This window comes from Pinus tabuliformis, chromosome 5_1 (genome assembly GCF_031772625.1).
Source record: "Pinus tabuliformis cultivar Carrire ecotype Pingquan chromosome 5_1, CPIR1, whole genome shotgun sequence".
In the NCBI taxonomy this organism is placed as follows: Eukaryota; Viridiplantae; Streptophyta; class Pinopsida; order Pinales; family Pinaceae; genus Pinus; species Pinus tabuliformis.
In genome coordinates this window covers 323,958,133-323,965,190 of record NC_142305.1, presented here as the reverse complement: position 1 = coordinate 323,965,190, position 7,058 = coordinate 323,958,133, and positions in this window count along the sequence as shown.

The window sequence follows — 7,058 nt, the reverse complement described above, 5'->3', positions numbered from 1 at the left end:
GTGGATCAGGTTAAAACCCATCTCATAAGACTCTTGGGTTTTAAGAGAGGTGAATTACCTACGAAATACTTGGGCAATGTATTGGACTTTACCTCTAAAAGGATGAAAAATTGGCAAGGTGTCCTGGATAAACTGAGCAACAAGGTTGCAAACTGGGCCTTTAGGGTTTTAAACATTGCTGGAAGAGTAGTTTTGGCAAAATCGGTCCTCCAAGCTATCCCTATCTACCCTTTATCGATAATGGCTGCCCCTTTAGGGGTATGTGCAAAGATCAGAGAAATCATAAGGAATTTTATATGGAGAGGGTCTGATCAAAAGAAAAAATGGGCCCTAGTCTCATGGAGTCAGCTAACGGATAGAAAGGAAAAAGGAGGATTGGGGCTGAGGGACCCTGAAATTCTCAACAGAGTATTGGGAGCCAAACTGTGGTGGCGGTGGCTTAGGGGGGAAATGATCTTTGGAAAACCATATGGAAGACAAAATACAGAATGCCTGACTCTCCGGTTGAGATCTTAAGACAGAAGGAAACACCCAAAGGCTCCACAATTTGGGACTTAGCCCGTCAGAACAGGGATCTGGTTGAAAAGCATACCTTCTGGGAGATTCGGGGTGGAGAAGAGGCCAATTTCTGGGAAGACAGGTGGCAACAGAAAGAGAGAATGAGTAGAATTCAGAACCTCCATCAGATTCGGGACAGAATTGAAGGAGACAGAACTTGTGTAAGGGACTACTGGAAAGCAAATGAACTGGAAGAAGGCTGGAGAGTTTGGATTGACCCGATGGAGTGGGACCGAGAGCTCAACCAAGACCTTCAAGAAGCTTACAGGAAAGAAATTGAATCTAGGAAAATCAGAGCTCGCGATGGAAAGGATATCCTTAGGTGGGGGAATTCCATGAAAGGCTTGTTCACAACTAAGGAGGCCTATTACCTAACTGATACTCAAAACAGAGGTGAAGGGAATTTGGATTGGAAAATAATATGGGAAGGTAATTGGTGGCCAAAAGTGTCCATATTCATTTGGCTAGCCTCTAAGAATAAGATCCTAACCTGGGATCGTATCCAGAAAAAAGGCTTCAATGGCCCATCGAAGTGTTGTCTGTGTAACAATGATGGGGAGACCAGAGATCATCTGTTGATCAACTGCCCGTTTGCTAAGAAATTGTGGACAAACACCAAACGAACATTTAACAAATCCGGATTTGCTCCAAGGGAATTCAATGAACTGGTTTTTCAGTGGAGTAAGGAAGCTTTTCAATGTAGAGTAGTAAAAAGGGCGTGGAATCTCATCCCAGGATTTGTACTCTGGATGGTCTGGAAGGAGAGAAATTGTAGGGTTTTCCAGAATTCTGCAAAGGAACCGGAGACAATTTGGGCACGAGCAATCGAGTTAATGTGGGAAACAATATTGGTTGAAAAGTGGGATGGAGAGGATTCGAAGACAAACCAGGTGGAGCAAGAAATCCTGAGCAAATTAAATTTAAAATTTGAGATGGTCCATCATAAGCACACTTCTCGTCATGATATGAGGATTCAAAGCCCTGATAAATTCAGTTATCCTAGAGATAACTTCGTTAAGCTAAACTTCGACGGGCCCTCGAAGGGGAACCCGGGCGAAGCTGGTTTTGGTGGCATCTTCAGGGATAGCAATAATCAGGTAAGGTGGATATTCGCAGACTGGGGAGGAGAAATGACAAATAACGAAGCAGAATTCTGGGCTCTCCATCAAGGATTACGGATCGCTGTAAGAAATGGGTACACTAATCTGGAAATCACGGGAGACTCGCAGATTGCGGTGGACATGCTGAAGAAGCTCAGCAATGGTCGAGGTTGGGAGAAAGTCACTAACAGCTGGCGGACTGCGGGCATTGTGCAGGAAATCGCGGACCTTTTGAAAAGAATTGAATACAAAATAATAAACCATGTTCGAAGGAAAGGGAATCAGGCGGCGGATTGGTTGGCCAATTGGGGATGCAGAGGGTGCGGTAGTAAGGTTGATAATCAGTGGAGAGCTGTGTCTGGGAATAGGGAATGGGAGGAGCTGGCGGAGATCATAAAGGCTGATCATGATCAAGCCATAAATGGAAATACACGGATCAATGAGCTGGACCAATAAAAGGAGGTGGAGATCCCGAATTAAGGACACCGTTCAAGCGGGTCAGGACAAGGATATTATGATAGATTACAGGGGATATGATCATAAGTTACAAGGAAGTACAGCGACGGCGGGCGTGGAGAACGGCCAAGAATACATCCGAGGTGAAGCAATCAATGCTCGAGTCATTAGAGGAGATGAGAGCGGTCTGTCAGACCTCATGACAGAGGAAATTAATAAAGGAATGATGGTCGAAGGCAACGGCATACCGGAAAGCTATCGACGGCAAACGAAAGTTGAACCAAGAAGGTACCTCGAGGACAGAAAAAGGATATATACCCAAAGTAGGAGGGAAGAACGATTATTCAGCTGTTTCCTAATTTGGGGAGGTTTGGAGATTGCAGTTGAGAGACAGCAGCAAAAAGTTAAAACCTATGGAAACCAGGGATCCTTTTGCGCCAGAGCGAAGGGTAACATGGAAACTAGGCAGAAATGTAGAGGGGCAGAGGAGCAGTATGAAGCAGCGGTGGAGAAAAAGAGTCAAAAGGGAAAAGGAATTCTGATTGATGATCAACAGTTCAAGGTCTGGGACATCGAGGATGATTCAGAAGAGGAATTGGCCCCTGGCGAGGGGAATGAGCGGCCCTACCCCCAAGATAGACTTACTGATGACGAACATCCGCAGATGGAAGAGAACCGCCCTGCTTCGCAGGAGGTGAAGGTTCGACGCTACGGTATGAGAAAACGAGGAAGGACCCCCGGCAGAGGAGGGGACTCGGAGCAGAAAAGAGGCCGAGCTCAGAATAAGAAGATGCAGGAATAGGGCGAGAACTCCAGGCAAGATCAGAATAAAGACAAAAAGGCAAAGAGAACAGTGAATCACAGGATTCGAAGGGCAGAAAGGGCTTACCAGCGAAATTCCAATCCAGCTGTGAGAAGAATCATGCAATACCTAGAAGAGGAGTCCTTACAGGAACAATCTGCAGAGGAAATGGAAGAATGGGAGTTTCTGCTTCATGACCCTGGTCATACCAGGGGGCGAATGTCATTATTCAAACAATCTTTGCATATCTATTGGGTGATGAAGGGGCTGCTGGCTAAGGCCCTGGAGCAAGTGGCAAAGGAGATGGTAGAGCTGGCCCAAGGAAATCCTGACATTCGTAGAGAATTGAGCTTTATTCGAATTGCAATGGCGAAGCAAGAAGAGAAGCTAGATGCAATTCAACAGATGCTGAAGGGAGACCATCAAGAAACAGAGAAAGGCGCAGACCAGCAACCAGATATGGACACTGCCTGACTTGAGATATGTCTAGAAATTCTAGTAGTTTTTTTTTATTACAGCTTTTTGCATGCCTTAGATAGAGAAAAGAAAGTAGTGCAGACTAGTAGTATTAGGAAGTCAGAGGACTGCAATGTTTATTTGGCTAAAATTATCACACTGTGGAACTTTTACTTTTGGGCAGCAATCAAAAACTATAGATGGAACTCTCACCCGGTTTCCCCATGTGGGCGGGCTGCAACATTTTTGAAATGATGTAATGTTCTTTTGATCTAGTAATAGAAAGAATACCACCGAAGCTTACAAAAAAAAATAAGTTTAACATCCAATTTCCATATATTCCTGCTAATTAAAGTTCAAAACCTAAACTGATTGAAGCTTCTTGAACCTTCATCTATATCTTTAGGTTGCCATATATCCTGATATTGTTCTTGCTTTGCATATGACCAAGCCCATGGGATTCAAGTATAGAAGTGGGATGTATTTGTTTATCAAGTGTCCATATGTCTCTCCATTTGAATGGTAAGACTAAATTCAATTTACTGGGCATGGGTATTTTTATCTTGATGGTAGATTTGGAAAATATCAAGGATCTCATTGACAGCAGTAAGGTGGGTAAAGAAAATTAATTGAACTTGCTGCTATCCCTCTAATTTCAAGATATTTCCAGAATTTGCTATCCTGATAAATTCACGTCAATTCACTTTTGGAGTATGGAAAAATTGGGGATGCTATCTATCCTAATTTCATTAAAACTTATAACACAACATCACATGTATAAAGAGAATTTGTTGCTTGTACAAGCATCCTTTTTCTATTACCTCAGCTCCATGGGACTATTACTTGAGTGTCCACATTCGAACCTTGGGTGATTGGAAAACAGAACTTAAGAGGATATTTTCTCCGGTAAAAATTACCTTTTATATTAATTCTAAATATTTTATATCAAATATACTGATAACGCAACACAACAAACTATAAAACCCTCCAAATTTCTTCAAAAAAAATATTTGGAAGTGTCCACGTTCAAACCTTGGGTGATTGGAAAACAGAACTTAAGAGGATGCTTTCTCACGTAACAATTACCTTTTATCTTAATTTTAGATATTTTATATCACATATATTGATAATGCAACACAAAAAAACTACAAAACCCTCCAAATTTCTTCAAAAAAAATATTTGAAAGTTGCCATACACTGCAGGTTTGTGAACCCCCTACTGCCAATAAAAGTGGTCTACTAAGGGCTGACATTACACTGGTAGCTGACGATGGAGTCTCGCTATGCAGGTTTCTATAATAATTTGTCTTCCATGTGAAAATTGTTGAAGATAATGGAGAATATCCTAGAATAGGTAGAGTAGGTTCATGTAGCTTCAGGATAGGAATTAGTTTCTATTTCTTAGGATGTTGTTCTAACTTCCCTAAAACCATGTATTCTATTTAATGTGTAATGTTGATGAACAATGTAGAGTGTTCTGCAGAGCCTGACTCCCCTGGTTTAGACTCTCTTTCGTAGAGCTGACCAGTGGGTTTTATTTTCATTAATACAAACATTACCATTTTTATCACGGTATCAGAGCGTCAGGGCTGAGGAACCTGTACGCTCGCTGGTGGGTGGTTTTTTGAACCGAAATCGTTGCAGGTTTTGAGTGGATATCCACGACGATACACTGCTACATTTCTTCACGATTTCATTTTTTTTATCGTCGCACTTTTCCAGTGTATAGCCATGACAATTGTGACTAGTCTCTGAAAATTGGTGTTTTTCTGCGACTATTCTCGGAAAATTGGTGTTTATCTGTGACTAGTCTTGGATATTGGGCAAATATCAGCGATGATTGTGTAAATCAAAGAAATTGATAAGGGAGCCAAGAACAAGGTTGTAGCTGTTAGAGAAGCTGAGTGGGGAAGCCAAGAACAAGGTTGTAGCTGACAACAAGAGGTTGTCTAGAGGCTGAGAAGAAAGCCACGGTGATCTGTGCATGTGTTGCGAGATCAAACAACAGTGATCTATCTCTGTCACAGATCTGGGGTAAATTTAACATTTTTTACCTGTCAATTTTTTTTTCTAAATCGCCAAGATGAATAACAACATATTTGAAGCATGCATGAACGAGCATAACAAGCTCGATGGTTCCAATTATGCAAATTAGAAGTTTAAAATGCAGACTCTGCTAGAAGCGCAGAGTGCTTGGATGATTATGAATGGGGATGAGCCGAGGCACGCGGTTGGATTAGCATCAGTCCTAAATTTGGAGAAAAGAGAAAGCAAAGCAAGGATAATGTTAAATATGTCAGTGAAAGATTGTATTATACCGCACATCAGAGAAGGTAAGTCAGCTAATGAGATCTAGGGAACTCTGAAGGAATTGTATGAGATCAAAAATTCAAATCGTCTTTTGTTCCTTAAGAGTAAGATCATTTCCATGAAGATGGAGGAGAATGAAATGATTGCTTCATTTGTAGCAAGGATCAAGGATCTGAAAAACATTATCAAATATTGGTCATACAATGGACGATACAGATCTTGTGACCATTACAATGAATAGTGTCACTGATGATTATCAAATGTTCATCACTGGGATCAATGCCAGAGAAAAGATACCGCGCTTTGAAGAGCTGACAGGTATACTGATGCAGGAAGAAGAGAGGAGAATGACTCTGAAGCCCTAGAGTGTCGATCTTGCATTGGTGGCAAGGAAGAACTTCTACAAAGGTAAAGGACGTCCACAACAGCAAAAGGGAGCAAGTTCACATAAACCGCCAAATCTGACCCAAGGTATGCACCTGAATAAAAACTACTCTAAATCTAAATGTTTTTATTGTGGAAAATTAGGTCATATTGCCAGGGAATGTAGGAAAAAGAAGTATCATGAAGAACAACAGAAGCCAAAGAGACATGCAGGTCATCTTGCGAATGGTGATCAGGTGCAGAATTTAAGGTTGTTCATGGCAGATCGTGAGGAAAATGTTGATACAAACAACTGGTATGTAGATTCAGGAGCGTCAACACACATGACAAGGAACAAGCACTGGCTGGAGGATTTTAAAGAGATCAATGAAGGCGCACATATTTACCTAGGAGATGACAGAAGTCATCAAATCAAAGGATGTGGGAAAGTTTTTGTCATTCTACCTGATGGAAATATTAAACAAATTTATAATGTAATGCATGTGCCTGGAATAACAAAGAACCTGATTTCTATATCAATGATTACAGATCAAGATTTGAAAGTTGAATTTTTAAAATCTAACTGCTACATTAAGGATCTGCTAGATGGAATGAAGACAATTGCTACAGGAATCTGAACAGGAGGACTATACAAGTTGGATCTGAGCCCTGTACTGGTTCGAGCGTTGACAGCAGTGAGCCTGACTACATAAGAGCTTTGGCACCAGAGATTCGGCCACATCAATTACAATGATTTTCTATTACTACAGAGGAAATAAATGGTAAGAGATCTTCCTATGCTAAAGCAAGTACATAATGATTGCGATGCTTGTACTTTAGGAAAAATGCATAGAGAAAAATTCCCTGTTAAAGTAGAAAAGAAACAAAGGGATATACTAGAGTTAGTGCACACGTACCTTTGTGGTCCCATGCAGACAAAATCATTAGGAAGTGCAATGTATTTCCTACTATTTATTGATGACTGTATGAAGTTTTCTTCGGTGTATTTCTTA